This window comes from Pezoporus flaviventris, unplaced genomic scaffold, assembly GCF_033815535.1.
Source record: "Pezoporus flaviventris isolate CSIRO_AGI_PZ_B2104156 unplaced genomic scaffold, CSIRO_AGI_Pfla_v1 ptg000007l, whole genome shotgun sequence".
NCBI classification, from domain to species: Eukaryota; Metazoa; Chordata; class Aves; order Psittaciformes; family Psittacidae; genus Pezoporus; species Pezoporus flaviventris.
This window is the reverse complement of record NW_026892555.1, coordinates 20,390,079-20,410,292: the sequence shown is the minus strand read 5'-3', so window position 1 is coordinate 20,410,292 and position 20,214 is coordinate 20,390,079. Positions and strand designations below refer to the sequence as shown.

At 46.6% G+C, this 20,214-nt stretch overlaps 1 long non-coding RNA gene across 4 annotated transcripts in view; it reads left to right on the top strand.

Moving 5' to 3' along the window:
• Positions 1 to 20,214, top strand: part of LOC133266610 (uncharacterized) — a 371,798-nt gene that overhangs the window by 307,241 nt on the left and 44,343 nt on the right. The gene's annotated exons all lie outside the window — the stretch shown is intronic.

The following is a 20,214-nucleotide window of genomic DNA, read 5'->3' as shown; positions in this document are numbered from 1 at the left end:
AAATCCACTTCTTCCCCCAAATTTCCTTTTTCCCTCTCTGCACATTGCCTTACCAGAGCCCCGCAGCACATGCACACACCAGGGGCAGAACGCGGGAGATGCCAGGAGGAGGGAAACACATTCACCTGCAAGAAGCAGGGAGGAAAGACAAAGTGTCAGCAACAAGAAAATACTCCTGTACTTAACTGAGTTGGTGATAGTTACTGACCAGTGCCCGGATATGAAATACCAGGAACAAACTGCAGTAGACAGCTCTGGTGAAAGTAGAAGCAGATGTAAAGCCACATGGGGTCTGCAAATGCAAACACTGGGGCATCCGCAGCTGAAGTTGACTTTGGCCCTTCTGCAACAGGCAAAAGAGAAAGTATTAAAAAGGAAAAGACAACCTGGGATGGTGACGGGGTGCTGGGAATGGCTTCCCCCATCCGAGGCAGAGGGAGGATGATGGGAACACTGACTGGTGGGCAGTGCAGGGACTACAGAGCCCCATTGCCCTCCTCTGCATCCCTCTCTAGTGTGAGAGCAGCAGGCACCTGGGACATTTAGCTCAACACTAACAGCCAGAGCTGGTTTATGTAGCATTTAGTGAGATGTGCATCTCTCCCTCCAGCACAGCTTACAGACCACCTTCCCATCACCATCACCATGCTGGGGCTTCCTGAGGCCATTCATATTAAGGGGCAAAGGCCTCTGGGATCAGGAGCTGCACCCCAGGCCTCAGTGCAAAGCAGTAAAGAGGGCTCAAAGAGTTTTACAACAAAATAAGGCAGCCTCAGTGCCTAAAATCCATGCCTTAAAAGTATTCATAATTTGCTGGGAGACCCGTGACTCTTTAACAGAACAAGAATAATGCAATGAATTTTAAAACCCCCACTGATTACTACAAGTTACATATAATCACACATATTAATCCAGTATAGAAGGTGAAACTTCATGTCAATACCTACTGATAAAATTGTACCATAACATACAGATGGGTTATTTTTTTCATTTAATGGCAAGGTTTGTACAATACAACAGAAAGCTGGGGATTGCCATTAAAAAAGATACCCCTCAACACTGCCTAGTGCACCACTTCCTATTAGTCTGTCAAAAGTGTGCACCTGGGGGAGATTTTAATGGGTTTTATTCTTCTAAAGTCCCTACCGCAAAAGTGGACTACACAAGACATGCATTTTAATGGTCACAAAACTTTTCAATAGCCATTTTGCTGATGCCCTAAAGGACTGGTGGAGGTGTCTAGGCAGGGTTCCTGGGAGCTCCCCACATAAACCACCTAGGGACCCGTGCCTGCTCTGTTCCCCAAGTCTGGTCCCCACACCTACAAACACATGGTTGTGCAAAGCACCTCTGTCTTCCAGCATAAAAATAACCCTTCCACTCTCTTTCATGGGGTATTTCTGCTGCAGGACAAGAGCCCAGAGAGGTTTTTAAATCATTCATGGTGTTTGTAAGGACGCACTCATTATGTGTTTTGAAGGTTGTAATTTTCAGCTGGTTGAAAGATGCTAAGTGAAAAAAGAAAAGACCAAGGCTCTGAAAAACATATGATAACTGCAGTCTGAAGTGTGCTGCTTCCAGTTCCCAGGGCTGGTCAGAGGTCCTGCTGTGCCCCCCCATAGATGGTGGCTGGGGATGTCTCCACAACAGGGAGATTTTCTGAATTTGCACCTGAAATTTCTGCTTCTCCCCAGCACTTGCTGTAACCCACCAAGCTTCCTGGGACAAGGAACAAGGGAGACCTTAAACCACATAGATGGACACAGAAACAAAAGCAATGGCATCCATCACTTGGAGATCCGAATCCTCCTAAAAGTGGCACAAAAGCCTATATTCCCTGAATAAGATTAACTTCCCCACAGTAAAGCCCCCAGTGTCAAAGCAGTCTCTTTTGTAGTGTCAATCATCCAAGTGAATGCAAAGCAATGAGACATGGGCACAGACTGGAAAAATACATAAAAGATATTTAAAGTTTAAAGCCTACTGAGGAACAAATGCCTTGCATCCACCTGGGACCATCGTACAAAGACTCACACTCCTCCTCCTGCTACAGGGACATGATGCATCATGGGGAAAGGTCTCTGTCCTGCACTGGGGACAGAGGAGAGGTCTCTGTTCTCCTCTCTTCAACCCCTCCACGTCTGGAGCCTGTGGGGAGCACTACCAGGGGACATGAGTTGGTTGCCTCACCCCTAATGTGATGGACACTCTGCTAGAGCTTCACTGACTGCAGTAATGTGTATTACATATATCTCATAATATATACATAGATATATGTAATACCTAAACCTGCTTATAAAATACATGTATCAGGACCTCTGTAATAAATTACAGACAAATATGGTGTTACAAGGTGGGACACAATCCAGCATTTCCTCCCCAACTTCTTTTGGCTCTGCAGAGCTAACAATAGATAACATTTGTGTGCCCATAAAATGGAAGTCATGCAGGGAGCAGAAACTCTATATGGGTTGATCTTTGAACCCACAAAAGACTAGAACTTCCCTGGTATCAGTCCTTGCTCTCAGAAAGGAGCCACATCCATGTAAGCAGCTGAGAATCTACTCTTGGCTTCCCTCTGACCAAAACAACACTCAGAAAAGTGCTTCGTCTTGAAATCTTCCCTCAAACATCTATGGCTTTTTTTTCTGTTTTAAAAAATAAAATGAAGAAAAAAAGCAAGTAGGCATTATTTTAATGTTTTATATACATATATATATATATATATACAAACCCACATGTATTCTGCTGGCCTCTGCAGCTTGCTGTTTGAAAGAGTAGCTAATGTTTCCATTGGCATCAGTTACACAGATAAAAAAGAGACAGAAACAGGGCTCAGCAAAATGCTGTTACGTTGACTTTTTCTCTTGTAGAAAAACAGGGTGGAAAAAACCCCACAGGAAAAGACATTTTAGTTTTGATACAACTAACATGGCACTACCAGCACAGGGGGGTTGAAACAAAAACAAGAAGGGAAAGTGGTTCAGCCCACCCTGTTCACTGACAGTGGCTCAGTGAAAGAATTATTGTTACAGTCAAATCAGGTGGAAGATGGTTTCCCAGGAATGCAGCAGTGTAAGAAAATCCTAACCTCCACATGTGTCTGTCACGGCTCTTTAGTGCCACTAATTCCTGTTCCCAGGAAGCGTGAATGAAGGAAGCTCCTTTTCAGAAGCAATACCTTTGGGTTCCTGTACAGCACCAGCAGCTTTGTAGATTCACACAGCACCCATTTTAGCCACTGGACTGGAGTGATGAGAGGGTGTGAGCATCAGCAGTGAGGACCTGTTCCCAAGCAAAGACATCTGATAGGTGCTGCTGAGGGGTGGTGGAAGCTCTTGCACCATGAGTCAGATTTTTGTGATATATTCTGTAGAAAGGATCACTTGGTCTGCAACACCTTTCCTGGCATTTGAGCCTAAATAATGCCATCATCTACCCTTAGGCAGTATTGTGTTGGGATATGCAATAGCTTCTCACATGGCCTTATAAAACTTTTGCTTGCACCTGCCTCCTCACAGAAGCTAATCACTTTTGGGGCTGGTGCATCTCTTCCGCATCTCCTCCCATATGCCAATGTCCCTACATCATCTCCTCTTTCTGCTCATTCTCCTGGATTTCCCCTGCAATGCCTTTAATTCAGCCTCACCCTGCACTGCTTGGTGGTTAGATGGGAAAGCATTTTGAGCCACGAGCAAGATGCAATACACTTTCTGCCATTTTGTACATTTCCAGGGGTACATCTACTCTGGCAGCTAAAAGGAGCCAGGGCCCATTCCCTGGCCTGGAGACTTGCTGTCAGAATGCCGCTGGAGCCTGCAGTGCTAAGTCTCTCCCCCCACAGGGTGGCCTCATCCCTTCATGCCTGTTAGGAAGGACCTAAGGCCTGTGCTGTCCCCCAAACCACAGCTGGGAAAGCAAGAGGAGTTGAGGTTGGCTGCCACATCATTTACACCTCCAGGGAGTAGCAAGTGTGCTGGATGCGAATCACCCTTGCAGGGATCCCACCTCAGTGGCACTGAGGCACCAGGAGGGCAGCTCAGAAACTTAAGAGAGCAGATGGAAACAGAAATACTCTTAGCTGGAAAAAATTCCCATCATCTAGCAATCATGATCAGTACCTCCTAAGGGCCCAGCCAGAAGGCTCTGCTGCTGAATGTGAATGCTTCCTGTTAATGGATGCACTTGAGTTGTGTGCACTTATCTGGGGGCCAAACTGAAAGAAAACAGGGGAAAGTCATTTGGATCAAACAAAAATTGATTTCTTGGCAGCATGCAGGGAGAAACAAATGCACTTTGGATCAAAGAAAACGTTTGGGGCACTTTTAAAACAAGCCAAGGTTATTTGGAAACAAAGGTCTTCATCTGCAGTAGGGCTTCAGCAAAGACCTGTGTGGGCAGGAAGGGTCACGGTTGCTTGCCCCACAGGCAGTCATCCTCCCTTGTCCTTGGTGACTGCCTGGCCAGGAAGCTCTGCCCACCCTCTCCTCCCAAACTCTGCACAGTTTAACCTAAGCTGTCTCATTTGGACTGAATTTGCTGATTGCTTCCAAAAGCAGCACTTTCTGGAGAATGATTGATTTACCAATTCACCCCCCCCCCCCGCCCAAAATAATACTTCAGGTAGCAATTTACCCCTTAGCCCCTTGTGAAGATCTCTGTGGTCTCACAATAACATTTTCTAATTGTCTGGCTCTTCTGCATCTCCTCCTTGCTGTGTGGAAGTCACATCTGAGCCTCAGACATATTAAGATCCTGACCCAAAATCATCTAAGCACATGGATAACCTTACACCGGCTGGGATGTTACACGTGTGCTTAAGTATTTGCTGGATCAGAGCCCAAGTGCCTGACACCATCATGGAAACCAACCATGCACGCAGCGATAGTGAGTGAAGAAAAACAAAGAAACAAGATAGAAATACCCTTTTGCTCCCAAATAAATCTTTCTCCACTAAGGAGAAAGGAACAGGAATCAGTGACAGGAATTCTGTCATCTGTATTTTAGTCCCACCTATATGAAAAAAGAACATTTCCAGTTTTTCAAAAAGTGTTTGCAGTGTTTATCACACTTGGCAAATTTCAAATGTTTTTGCTGTTTTCTTCTTTCTTTTCCTGCGCTTCCACTCCCTATTTTTCTTCTCCCTTCCTGGAGTTGCTGCTATCCACTTCTGTGTAGCTTATCTTATCCAAGTAGCTGCTAGTATTTAATTTGTAGTAACAAATCAGCAGCCTGCACACTCAACGGAAATACTGTATCACACTCCTGCAAAATACACCAGCGTGTGAATAGCCCCATTTATTAAAAAAATGAACCTTTAACATGGTGTTTCAGTGCCCACGCTCAGGAACAAGAGCGTGACGTTATCCTTCCTTCATGGACACATCACCATCCCAGCACTTCCCATGGCTCCAAGGAGCTTGGAGGCAGGTCAGCTCTTGGCACTGGAGACCTGTTTTCCTCTGCAGTGGTGTTTTGCGGCCCACTCTGGGGAGCCCAGCTGGTGCCTGTGTGCACATCCCTGCAAAGCAGGCAGATTCCTGCACCCTGTCCCTAAAGGAACCCCCCAGCGGTGGGTCTTCAGCCTGTGCTCAACACTGCCCCACCCTCGCCCAGCCCCAGCTTGACACCCAGCTGTTACCTGCCCATAGGGAAAATCATATTGGGTTGAATTAAAAAAAAAAAATAAAATTTTAGAATTTAAAAATTTAAAATCTGAGTCTGCTCCAGTTCCTTGCCAGTCCTGACCAGGACATGTCCATGTCCTTCCCAGTCACCCAGCGCATCCCAGCAGCCAATCTCTGCTCCTCAACGCTAGATGGGTAAAGCCTTGCCCAGCTTTTTATCAGTGGTCAGGCAGCGTCTGGAGCAAAACAAAAAGGTCAGTTTAGAAGAAAGCCCTGGACCTTTGCTCTTGGGAGTGGAACTCACTGTCCTTGCATGCATCATTATACAGTGTTCCTGTCAGGAGCTTCCTTAACTTTTTCCTCCACAGATAATAGAGAAAGGTTTCCTACTGTCAGTAGCTGCTGAGGAGATAGATAGGAATGAAAGCATTTTTGGCATCAGTTTTCTGGCTTACACCAGGCATCTTTACCCTTTCCTTGATAACAAGTAATTTTCCCCTTTCTCCCTTTGATACCCAAGAGGTAAATGGTGATAAATTTGTCATAAATTTCCTAAACACAGGAGTAGGAGCTGGAGGGGGTATCGTGCTGGGACGTGGAGGATCCTTGCTACTTCAGCAGCAGCTCTTCTCAAGCTAATCAGGAGGATTGACTCTGGCAGCAGCCCAGCCAACTGCATCCCTTCACATCCCACTTCTCCCTTTCACCTTTTCTAGCACCCAATGCTTCCATCTCTCCAGCCCCAGAGGCTGCACTGCTGGTGCCTGCCTGTGTCCCTGACCTTGGTTTGAGAAGGACACCAGTTAGTTACATACCTGTGATGCAAGCTCACAGCACTTGCACAAAGGCAAGCGCATGAGCTGTTTGCATACCACAGGCTCTGCATCCCCGGCACAGCCTGGCACTGCAACAGGAAGTGGGCATGAAGCAGCAGAAGCAATCGGGCATCTGTGGCAGCAGCAAAACCAAAAGGTGCTGATCTCTGGGGAGAGAAGAGCAAAACAGCCCATCCCTAATCATCTCCCACCCCTTCCCCACAGGTGATGACAAACATGGAATCTGTTCCATGTTTTAGATTTTTTCAGGCACCGGCTGGTGCTCTGTGTCTCTCTTGAGTGCTCTTCCCTGAAACCAGACCTGGCACCACAGCTTGCTCTCCTAGCATGCCCATTTATAAAAGCAACGCTGCACATGAGGCAACTTCATGGCTGGCTTCCACCAGGTAAACAAACAAGCATATGGTGGCTGTGCTCTGAGCCCAGCAGTGGTTTATGTGAATCTGAACATATAGTCAAGACTCCCACAAATCCACCCAATCTGTCAGTCTTTCTGTTGACCTAGCTGACCTAGTAGTCTCCATGGGTTTGCAGTGTTTTGCAGGCAGGTATGAGCTCACTCTGTCCCTGGTTTGAATTGACTGGAAGCTTCATGAGTATGGTTTGCATGGAAAAAAAAAGCTACTAAAAGCAAGTGAAGAGCGTAACCACACTCAATGTTTAGTTGCTGTAGAGCACATGCAAGATCAAGCCAACAACTGCCTGCCAAAACCACGCAGAAATACCCCAAGAATAAATGAATGTAAGACAGGAGCAACCAAATGCTGTAAGATCCAGTTACCAATACTTGCTGTATTTAATGCTCTAGTTTGTCTTTAACAGGAACCAAGAACTGTGTCATCCTTCGAGTGAGAGGCCTCACTGCATGAAGTACCTTTCAGTCCTTTGCTGAGATGACCCTATCCAGCCACAACAAATGTCCCCAGCCTCCTTGGAGCAAGTGAAAGCTAAGGCTGTTTTCCCATCTTATCCCTGAGTGGGATAATGCAAGTCTCCCAGCTGTGCTAAATCCCAGCAACCTAACTCGGCAAAACAAAACGAACCAGAGCAAACATGAAGCTGTCAACATAACAAGAGGGACATGGCTTCAGTGAGCCAGATGGCCAGCCATGGCTGGATGCTGTGCATCAAGCCCTTACCTGCACTGCCTTTGCACTGCGGGCAAGAGCATTATTTTTCAGCTGGCATACCCTGTTTTTAACGTCAGGGGGTGAACGCCACCCAGCTGTTTGAGGATGGCTTCTAGGTTATGAATGAATTAACTTTTTAAGAAGAGGCAAAGAGAAGACAAATATGGACAGATGCAAGAACCTGTGCTCCTGACCCATGGAGCCTGAGCACTGCTGCCACCCAGTCCTGCTCAGCCACCCACTCACAAGGGGATCACAGACCCTACAAGGATTGAGGGGCACCTCTTGCTGCAGCCTGCTCCTTCTCTGCCCTTCTCCCTGGAGTCTTATCCCATGGCCAGAGAGCAAAGCCCTGCAATCTCCTCTCCAGAAGGTGATTAGGTGCAAGGCGTATTTTGTCTCCTTCAGGAAGATTCAGGTAAGAGAGTAATATTTTATTAATACTGAATTTAATGAACTGTTACCCAAAACTGATGAACAAGAAATTGAAAATTTTGCAATGGGTCAAGAAAAAGCTGCCCCAGAACAGTGTTAACTTTGCAAATGAAACTCACCCAAGTAGTATAATGCTGTGAGAGTGCCCTGAAAGACAAGAAGAAGGAGAGAGAGAAGTTATGCAGACAGAAAAAAATCCAAATTAAAGGTGATCTAGGTATAGTCCCAAACAAACTTAATCCTTCATCTCAGTTTGCATTAAGAAAGGGCAGTGAGCACAGGGGCAAAGACAGGGTTGCTAATTAGACTAAGAATATGGGGATGAAAATCACTGACCTGAAATGGAATAAAATTTGAAGAGTTTTAATGTGCCTGAATCGAAAGACCAGATGATCTATATTTAAGAATCACAGAATAATGAAAGAGTTGGCAAATGAAATGGTAAATCTGGCAGCAAGTATTTCTAACAAATAGTTCTACTTCTCAGGCTGTCTCTAATAAAAGAACTGTAAGTAATATGCACAAATGTGGGCCCCTTTATCTGGGCTATGTAGCATGTAAAGCATAAGGCAAAACTTTAAGGGGAGAACAAACACAGAGAAAGAGAATACAAGTCCATACCTTTCTTAAACAGATGTGTCCAGTTTAGCCAATATCTATTTTTGAGAAAAGGATTTCACTGGTCAAAAAAAATGAGATTTACCTAGACTCTGCTAAACCATCCAACATGGCACAATATGGAATCATAGCATAGTTAGGGTTGGAAAAGACCTTAAGATCATCTAGTCCTAACCCCCCCACCATGGGCAGGGACACCAAAAAGAAATTATTACTGAAAATGGAGATGATGCAAACTAATACAAGAATCATGAGGTGAGAAGAAACTGGACAGCAGGCAACACCTTGCTGAGCCTGGAGGGGGCTGGCAAGTGTACACTGCAGAGCTCCTCAGAGACTTAGGCTTAGGAGTGCTCTGATTTAATGTGGCACAAACCCCAGTATTTTGCTGGTGGAATGTGATGCCAACATGGAAGATGGACACAGTGTCAAAGAGGAAGAGCTGGATGGAGAAACTCAAACTAGGAAGGGATGGAGATGCCTGGGATGGGAAGCCTACCTGGCTGGAGGAAACAAAGGCAGTTCTTGATACTATTCCCTTCAGTTCCAGTCAGACTGGTGGGGCTAAAATGCATTTTCCAAGAAGGCATGAGGGTATGGAGCAGTACCATCACTGATTCGAAATACATCCAGCTTTTCCTACAGGCATTGCCCTGAGGACACAAGGCAGGCAATGACACATCTTCCCATTCACTCTACTGCTAGGTTGGATGGCAGAGAGGGACTCTTCATCAGGGACTGTAGCAATAAGGCAGCAGGTTATGGGTTTAAACTAAAGAAGGGGAAGTCCCGATTAGATATAAGGAAGAAGTTCTTTACTGTGAGGGTGGTGAGGCACTGGAACAGGTTGCCTAAAGAAGTGGTGAATGCTCCATCTCTGGCAGCTGGACAGAGCCATGGGCAACATGGTTCAGTGTGAGGTGTCCTTGCCCATGGCGGGGGAGTTGGAAGTAGATGATCTTAAGGTCCTTTCCAACCCAAACCATTCTATGGTTCTATGATTCTATGACTTGGACGTGCAACTTTCCTTTTCAAGGTGTCTGGCAAAGAGCACGGGTTCCTTGAAACTACAATCCACAATGAAGGGGGAAAGCAGTTCAAATATTTGACTTCTGTTAACTGTCTGCATATTTATCTCTTTTGAATTGTTTTACTGAAAGGTACTTCTGTCCTGGAAAAAGGCAGAAATCATTCCTAAAAGGCAAAAGAAGCGTGTTCCACTATGCTCGTAATTACTCACTGTTTTAAGCTGTTGTCATGCAACATCTCATAACTAGGCAGTGCAAAAACAAAAACAATATAAAATAAGCCTGGATTTATCTCCTGGAAATTCTGTGTTGGAAAATGAATTGGATGAAGGAGATTTTCACATTGCCAAGGGGCAAATTCTATTGGATTTTAAGGTCTTTGGTGGATTAGCAGCAATAAACACAGAGAGCATAAGGCAGTTAAGCTGGGGGTATATAGTAAATGGCATCTACACAGCAGAGAAGTCAGTGCCACCTTCACACTGACAGGCAAGAACTAGATCAATGTACTTGATCCAAAGAAGGGGGTAGGACAAAATGAAACGGAAAAAGCCATTGCCTCGCATTATCATGATCATTGCCTTTGATTTTTAAAACAGCCAGCAAAGCAGATAAGCCATTAGAAATGCATCTTTAAAATGAAAATATTGTTAGTAGAGGGAACAGTGGAAGCCCCTAGGATGAGTAAGAACTGATTCCCACTACTGGTTGGAATAAATCCATTTTACTATGAAAGGGGGCAAAGTAAACAAAAAAAGAAATTTATTTTTTTTTTAATTTTCTCCTTATAGTGCCGAAGCAAACTCACTATTATCTGATTATTGGAAAAGTGTTATCTCCAAGGATCAAGAGTGAAACTCAAATTCCTCTGGAGTCACATCATATGGTCACTACACTCCCCACTGCTGTGACTCCAGACATGCTCCATGTCCATATGACTCTTCATTACAGGGCACCCAATTTTCTCCCACATCTGCAGACAGCTCCAAAATCCTCCCAGTTCTTCCCTGCTGTTTCCAATCTGCTTCCATGGGGTGCCCAGCTCATCCCAAGGGTCCATAGGCCAGCCATGCTCTGTCTTTGACCCCCTGCTATTCCATGTTAACAGTTTTGGACATGTTAGCTGAACCAGAAATGATGCTGGTAGCAATGGTGGACCTCTGCCGGACTGCTTTAGCAGTATGTCTTAACAGATTAAACTGCATAAAGAAGACCTGGAGTCTCTCTGTGCTTCCTTGGGTGGGATATTGTTCATTTTGGTTTCTTTTACAAAGCTACCAGTTTTCACAAAATATAGAAGAACCTGTTCTCCTTGAAATTTCTACCCGTCTGCCAGCTCGGATCTAGGCAGCGGTTTCAAAAGCTCTTTGGGGGATGGAGGGGAAAGCGAGACAAAAGTTGAAGACATGCTCAGGGAGACAGCATGCTCAAAGAAATCCCATTTTGATTGACAATCAGGGCGAAAGGAGCACTCCTCCATTCTTGCTAATATGCAATACAGCAGATCCTGGATGCATTTCCCAGCCTGGTGTACTGCCATTGTAGAAGCCATGCTGAGTGAGCCACACTCCTCTCCTGCAGCCTTACTCGTGCTAGGAGGCCTGCTGGAGATCACATAATCTGAAGGTTCTGAGAAACAAACCACAGGGTGTCAAAATTATTGAAATTGGCAAGTTGGCAAGAAAAAGAAGTGAATCTTTCAGCCAGCTACAGCTTTTTTAACACCAGGATAAGACAACAAAAGCAGAGACTTTCAGAAGAGCTCTCTACATCCCAGAGTATTTTGCATATTGGGAAAGATATTGGCCTAATTTGCTCCCTGTGCACAGTAACTCCAAAGCCTGTTACTAACTGCTGTGGTAGATTGACATAAGGAAGTTAACTCCATCCCGATCAGACCCAGTATAACCATGCTGCAACTAGGACTGATCCCGTTGGGGCTCACAGCCTGCTACACATCCCTTTGCTGTCCTCTGGCACAAACCATACTTCCAGGAAGTACCTCACACCTCTATCAAGCATGGGGAAATATTTCCAGTGTTGTCTGGAGCACTCTTCAAGGTGAAGCTCTGAATTTTCAAGTGGTTTTGCTGCAATCAGGAAGAGCTACAGCACCTTGTCATCTTGCACAAGCTGGTCGTTCAACTTTTTACTCCAAAAGAGGCAAGAGACAACGTAAATGGAAAGGTTATCAGTCATTTTTAAAGCTTTTCATGCAAATGACCTTCCTCAGTTTGGTTGCTGCTTGCAACTCCAGCTCAAGTCTCTCTTGTCAGGACGGTTTGTTGTGCAAAGGTCTCCTGGGCGATGTGAGTAGAGCTTGCGCTGAGGTGCCAGATGCTGGTTCATTCTCTTAGTCTTGAACTTAAAGCTTAGCAGATTTTTCTAGTCTTTCTCCAAATAATGTACAATCCAATATACTTGGGCCACAGCGCAGATAACTGCTGAACCTGCTGAAATGATCCTTACCATTCTCTGTTCTCTGTTCATCTCCTAGCCCAGCACTTTGAGCCCGTGCTCCCAGGGAAACCAACACCAGCACACAGCCCTGGGTTGAAGGGAATTCCTGCCTGTCATGCGTGTACTGAGATTACCTCTTACTGTGGAGGAGCAGGAAGTCCAGTGACAATCCAGAAGTTAGGGCTTGTGGGATAAAACTGCGTCGGAAGTCTGGAAAAATCTAGCGTTTCACTATAACCAAAGCTGTCTCTGTTTCTGGCTTTGTTACCTACTCAGCTTAAAAAAAAAAAAAAAAAAAAAGTAAACATATCTTCTGCATTCCCATTCCTACTTATGTGGGTGTAAGTAAGGAGTAACTGCCCAGATGACTGGAGGTTCCCTGGAGTGCCAAAGAGCAGCCAGATCCAGGATGGGCTCAAGTTGCATCACATGGAGCCAGGGCTGAACAGGACTAAAACCAGTGGAGTTTGGGCAGCCTGAAGGTCTCTGGTCCCTCCACATTGTCATGATACAAATGATATTTACTGTGGAAAAGGGGAGAATGTACTGAAGCATTAAGTAGGGTGGTTATTTTCATTAGTGGTACCACCAGAGACCCCATTACAGAAATGCAGCGTAAGTGGGATGCAGCTCCTTCTGCCAGAGCCTTCAACATGCAGAGTTAATTCCTTCTCTTACTGGGCTCTCCTGCCCAGTGGAACTTGTCCAGATGTAATCAGTAGCAGGATGAAAGACTGCAGGAACACAGCCATTGCAGTGGGCACACTGAGTATCTGAAGGGATTCATGCCAGTACCCAAAGCTGAAAACAACCCTGCGAGAGCACCTCAAGAAATGCAAGAAAGATGTAGCTCCATCTAAATACTGTTTACATCTTCAGTGGCTCAGGGTACAGAGTTACAGCTGCAAGTCAGACCTTCATTTCAGTAAATGAATTATATCAGAGGTTAGTAGTAAAGTCTCAGTGACATTTATGAGAGGCTTCTTTATATGGACAGTGTTTATGAACAACCCTGAAACATTTGGAAACGATTTGTTTTTTCAGACACATACTACTTAGCTCACCATAGCTAAAGACAGATTTTGGACTAAGAAGGGTGGAAATGTATCCAGAATCAGCCTGTTAAAGGTGTTTCAGCCCAGCTCCACTGTGCTGACATATTTAACCAGTTCAGGAGACTGGGGCTTGTTTTCGGCATCTGTGTGCTTAGCACTGCAGACATCACAGACACTCCAGGACTGGCAGGTTTGGCATCCCCCTCCCAGCAGCTTCACCCCCTACTGAAAGTTTACCTACACTGGAAAGCAATGGGTGTCCATATATTTCTGTTTCTAATCCTCCCACCATGCCTTTTAAAACCCTGCCTGAACAGAGCATTGCAAATTATTTTGAGTGTTAATTAGAAGTGAACCTGTCCCCCTTTTGATGAGAAGCTGAATGAATGAAGCTCGAATACATCCTGAGATGTATTCAAGCAGTACACCTCAGGAGGAAAAGGTGTCAGCATCTGTCATAGGAGCAGGAGGGCAGGAAGGACGAGAAATGTCCAGCACACTTGTAGGCTGCTCAGTGATGAGAAATGATCTCTCACGGGTTTCCCTGCTGAGGTCTCTGACCAGCCAGTCCCTCCAGCCAGACACCAGTACCCAAACACAAAGAATGGCTTACTGCACACAAGGAGGTCCCACAGCCCAGACCAACCTCTCTGTAAAAGGGCTTCTGCACAGCCTTTTAGCTGCTTTGTGGAACAGCGAGTCCTCTTTAAATGCAGAATGTTAAGATTTCAGCTAAATTCTAGGAACGTTTTCTATATTAGTAGCAGCTTAATAACAAGAAGGAGCAGGGATGTACTGCCAATATCAGCTGGCTCTGGGGATGGGAATGTGCAACTGGGCTGTGGCTGAACGCTGGGAGGTTGGATGCCCTGGGTGGGCAGCCAGGAGGAGAAGAAGGAGGAGGAAAAGGAGGAAAAAAAAAAGAAAGAGGATGACAAGTGTTTGCTAAGGAGAGCCCCGCTCCAGCAGGTATGGTGGCATCAGAGGCAGCACCTGGCTGTGGTGTTTTCCAAAAGCTGCCTCAAGACCTGGCTTAATTTTACTGTTCACCAGACTGTGTTGGAACAAAACCACATCTCTGGCATGTTCAGGCACTGACACGATGATTTAAGAGCCTTGTTTCACACATTTGCAGCCCTTTGGGAGACACATGCTGATGCCTACGCCTGTTTACACCTCTGCCTGTGCTGCCAGCAGTGGCTAGGGAGAACTGTCCCCAACAGCCTCCCTAATCTGCTGTCTGAGCACTTAATCACTGACTTACAGGAGTGTTTGGGAAGTGAGTGGCAGGAGCCTTTACAAAGGTTTTCCAGTCACTGTCAGCTGCCCTGAAAGATTGTCCAGCCTCATGCCTGCTTATTTAATATAGTTTTGCTAGTTGGGAACAGCCCCCACTGGAGCTATGAGGACCAAAGCTCTCAATTATTGTTAAGTGAGAAGCTGAGAAACTGGATAGCAATGAGGACTGTAGTGCCAGAGGGTCCCCCTACGCTGTTCGTCCTCTTATACAAGGAGCTAGGGACACAGCCAGCCCCACAACTTGGGGTAATGAAAGCAGTTTAAAAAATCTTGCAGGTGTCAGTGCTATTGCACTGTAAAACCTAATCCAACAGTCCCTGCAGCCAGCATCATCCTTTCCACTGACATTAAAAGTTGTTGGATAAGGGCCTGAGTGACTAACAAGTACAATATTTGAAATAGAGGCGTGGGGCATATTTGCAGGAATATGAAAAAAACTCCATTCACTTTCTCTTCAGTAATTAACTTTAAAAGATGCCTATTGTCACTAAGTGTTTTGAAAACATGCTGAGTCTGAAAGCATAGAACCCAAACTGTACATTTCTGAGCCAAAAAAGCTGATCTGAACACAGGTGGGGCATGCAGAGAAAGGGGAGCAAGTGCTTCTGAAAATAAATTCAGATAAATAGATATCAATTGATGTGAATATAGCAGAGGTTGTATGAAGTCACAAACACGTAATGAGAAATTCTATTAAAAATCCTAAATTGGGCATCCCTTCAGTCTGGAACCAGGATAAATCGGGGGATATTTTCATGCTCTTCAAGTGTCAGAGCTCACCAATAATGGTCTGAAATGAGTTTTAATTGCATGAGTGTATAACTATATATAAGATATGCTTAATCACTGCCCTTAATGCCCATCTCCAAAGGCTAGGTATGATGCTATCATCCCCTGCTTCAGTCACAGAGGGGAGACAGGCACCTTCAGAGAGCAATTTATCTCTTCCTAGTGCATGCACTAAAGGCATTTTGACCACATCTGTGTCCCATGTATGTCACAAAACCCACAGAAACCAGTATGAGGTCGCCAGGGTCTCCAGAGTGACTCCCTGTCTCCTTGCAATGAGTGTGACGGCCTGTCTGCTGCTGAGGAGCAAACTGAGGGGTCTGATGGCCATGGGGGAGATGAGGGCTGGACAAGGGAGGAGTCATCACTAAATTGCTGGGGCCCATCAGGATTCCTGAGACCCTGGGGTCTCCCAGGAGACAGAGGACAGGGGGTCCAACCAAACAGCACTTGTGCAGAGCTGCAAGGAGGTTTGCTGGGACAGCAGGGACTGCTGCTGGGGTCCAGGCTTCAGGCTTGGAAGAGGGATACCCCCTGGTGCAGGATGCCTCAGCACTAAGTGAAGGAGTCACAGGCTTCCAGCCATTAGCTTATCTTTGCACTAGACTTTATGCTTCTCATGGAAGTTGTATTTCTAATCAGTGTGTTTTCATTAAAGATCAGAGACTGTGGCTGCATTTCCACCGGTCTTAATGGCTGAGCAGGCACCACGTCTTTCATACTTGAGAGCCCTCCCTGCTTTGCTTCTGCGCTGACACTACAGTCTGAAAAGCAGCTGCGGACCATTTTTAGGACCCTGACTTACACCATGAACACTCCTGCAGCATCAGGCTACAAGCAGTATCTTCACTGGGCAGTGGAGACATGAACCCTTCACAAACTGTTGAGACAACTAACACTGTGTGAGTGAAGGGAGCACATCAGGAATGAAAGCTCTAGCTCTCATTTCTGAACTCCCATGGAGTTTTCAAATCCTGATCTTGCTACTCTTGTATTTCCAAGATGGTAGCTTCCCTGTGCTTCATTCTTCTGAGCAGACAAGGGCAGGAGGGAGATGAATGCAAATTTGCTCCTGTTTTTTTCATGAGCTCAGTGGCAAGATTAAACAAAGAATATTAATGCGCTCATCACAGATCTCTGCAAATAGCCAATTCTAGGGATGTCCACAACCTAGGAGTATTCAAAGATCAGCTGCACATAAAATACAGAAATCATCTATAATGTTTAGTTAATATATATTTTCTACAATTCCTGAGCTTGGTGCTGAGGGTTCATAAGTGAAACTTCCAGGCACCAGTTTTTCCAAGCTCTTGAGCTGCTCCTGCACCAGCAGAGCTGTGGGAAAGACAGGCAAAGTGTAGCAGGCCCAGGGTAGAAGGGAAGGTATCCTCACATGGTGGGAGAGCCCCTGAGCCAAGAGGTCTTAGCACCTATGTCCTCTCAGACAGAAGGGAACTTGCAAATTTCACAAAGCCCTTCCTCAGCATCACTCCAAGTTTTGCTCTGAAGAGATCTGCAATGCCCTCAACTGACCATCTGGATTTCCCATCCTTAGAGCTCTGGGTGAACCCAACAGAAACTGCTGTACAAGGGCAAGGGTTGGTGGCCTACTGTCAGAGAGGACCTGCAGAGGAAAGCCCACACATCAGGCAAGAAGTGGAGAACCCAAAGATTCCAACAACAGAAATTCACCGCAACTGCCAGTGAAAGGGTACCACCGACAGGAGCCTGCTGCAAACAGAAACTGGAGAAAACAAGTGAGCTCCTTCAGAAGTGAAGGCTGGGTGAGTATTATTCCCCATTTCCTAGAAACTTCAACTGTGGGGTTTGGTGAGAAAGATGATATAACCCAGAGCTTTTTTAGTTGGCGTGGAGGGACAAACCTTATGTACAAGGTCTTCAGTGGCTTCCTTCCTGCTGAAGAGATAGTTAAACTCCACCTGGCTAACTTCTCAGGCTGGACATGGAAGATCTGATTTATCTGTTTTTTCACCACTTCAGCACAAACCAGGGTTAAAACTGCAGCCAGGTTTGTGCGAGCACATCCCAGGGTGTATGTGAGGCTCCAGGCTGAGCCCAGGTGAGGAGGGAGAAAGGCCTTTTGCAGTGAAGCAATTCAGATGCTTTATGTGTGAAGAACATCACATCTGTCCTCCTCTGATGTACCGGAGGTGGGGAGGGTGGGGAGTGCTGGTATCAGCCGTGCTTCAGAGGACTTCCCAGCACGAATGTGCTTTGTCTGAGCTGCCTGCGTGAGAAGGCTGAGGGCTGCTGTGTGGGAGCACAGGCTGAAAGCAAAAGGAGCCTTTCACTTGCTGGCTGTAACCAGCAGCTAAGCTGGAGTGAGGGCTGCGTGGAAGGGGAGGAGGAGGAATGCTAAGTCCCGGCAAAGCAAATATCACCATATGTGCGCTCCACGTAAAAACAGAAATGTAAACAGAGCCCTTTCCAAAATAAACACCTGCAAAATAAACACAGAAGGGCAAGATATTAAACAAAAATAAGCACCGAGGTATAGAGGAATGCCTCAGCAGCCAGCCACTGGCCCGAGGCCACCAGAACCGCTCAGCTTCCCTCTTCCTGCATCTTCTCCTGTAAATAAAGCTGCTGTGGAGAACACGCATTGAGTGAAGGGGATTGATGTCCCTGCGCGGCTGCGAGGGCACCGACCCTGCAAGGAGGCCGCTTGCTGGGGAGCAGAGCTTCTGCTGGGGCCAGGGCTGCCGCCAGCAGAGCCACAGCACCCGGGGTGCACCAAGCAGACAGCAGCAGGCGCAGAGAGAAATGAGGAACAGGGGTCCTGCAAGGGAAGGGTCAAGTGGGGCAGGCTCAAACAGTCCATCACCGCCCCTGTGACAGTCAGTAAAAAAGGAAGCTCTCTGCCCCGGGTGTTTCTTTGCTCCCCCTGCCCTGCCAGGGCTGCTGTGTGCCTTGGGATGAGTTGCATGGTCACCACCATGAGCAGACAGGAAAGTGCTCAACCTCTCTGGGATGATCTGGGACTAAATGCAGGCCACTGCAGGGGCACGCTAAGCCTGGGCAGCAGCCCAGCTCCCACCATCTCTCTGCGCTCTTCAGAGGCTGACAAACAGTTTTTGTCCTCCAGCACAATGATGGCCCTATTCTGCAGGCTTTGACACAGCAATGATCCAAACCAGACCCCTGCTTTCCTCTCAAGGGTTTTTCCAGCATTTGTTTCATGCTGCAGTGGAGATGGACAGAGTCTGCCTTCTTCAAGGACAGAGAGCAGTGTGCAGCCTGCTCCCTCTGCCCCTTATGACGCTGCATCCCAATCCCAATCCAGAGATGCAGCTCAACCTCTGCATCCTCCATCCCTCCATGCTCCTTCAAAGGCAGCATGTGGTGAGAAATTCTCCCCCTGGTCTGACTGTACTGGGTTTGTGTGACAAGGTTTTGGCAGATGGGAGCCTACTGGGGTGGCTTCTGTGAGAAACTGCTAGAAGCTTCCCTTATGTCTGATAGAGACAATAACAGCCAGCTCCAAGATGGACCCACTGATGGTACACCAGCAATGGTGGTAGCACCTCTAGAATAACATATTTAAGGGGGCGGAAGGGAGGGAGAAACACAACAGCAATTGTAGCTGGAGAGAGGAGTGAGAACGTGAGAGTGGCAGCCCTGCAGATGCCGATCAATGCAGAAGGAGTGGAGGAGGAGCTCCAGGCACCAACACAGGTCTCCACCTGCAGCCTATGGAGGACCCCACACCAGAGCAGGGGGATGCCTGAAGGAGGCTGTGTTCCTGTGGGAAGCTCGTGCTGGAGCAGGCTCCTGGCAGGACCTGTGACCCCATGGAGAGAGGAGCCTGTGCTGGACCAAGTTTGCTGCAGGACTTGTGACCCCATAGGGGATGCACAGTGGAACAATCTGTTCCTGAAGGACTGCACCCCATGGAAGGGACCCACACTGAAGCAGGGGAAGAGTGCGAGGAGTCCTCCCCTGAGGAGGAAGGAACAGCAGAAACAACATGTGATGAACTGACCATGTTAAGCCAGGGAAGAAGGGAAGGGTAGGGGGAAGGTGGTTTTTTTTGTTTTGGTTTGTTTTTTTTTTTTTTAAGATTTGGCTTTATTTCTCATTTGTCCCACTCTGATTTGGGGGGTAATAAAGTGATGTCTTTCCCCAGGTCAAGTCTGTTTTGCCAGTAACAGTAATTGGTGAACAATCTCTCCCTGTCCTTATCTTGACCCATCAGCCTTTTGTTATATGTTTTTTTCCCTGTCCAGTTGAGGAGGGGAGTGATAGAGTGGCTTGGTGGGCATCTGTCAGCCAGCCAGGTCCAATCCACCACACTGACCTACAAGCCAGTATCCAAAACACATGTCTAAAGGATGCCCTGGGACTGTGAACACATCTGCTACGATGGTGGGACTTGTGTCTCCATTCTTCAACTCAAACATCAGCTGGTGAATGGATGCTCCAGACCCATTTATCTGCCAGTCTGGGGATCACCACAGCCCCACGAAGATGGAGTGCCATGTAATTGAGTCTGCAAGTTTAATTTACTGAGTTGCCATTAGTACTAACTGTTTTTCCACCATTTCCCTCCATAGTGTTATCTCCTTTAGGGATGTAGTTTTGCAGTGAAGCTGAGCCCTGGCTGAGCACTGGCCATGCAATGTACACATCCTTCTGCTTACCATTTCTTAGCAGTCACCTATAATTTTTCATTTCCCAAGTCTGTTGAGGTCCTTGGAACAGAACAGTCCCGTCCTGAGCACGTATGAACATCACCTCGCACAGAAGGGCCTGGTTGCCAGAGGGGATTTGTTTGTCTTGCAGCTATGTCCCATAAATGTTAGACAATTCAGTTCTTGCTTCCCATGGACCGGGGCTCTCTAACAAAGGGATGGGAGCTTTGTCATGGAATATCCTGGACCTTAAGATGAGGAATGGATGTGTTTTCTGCTTTCCAC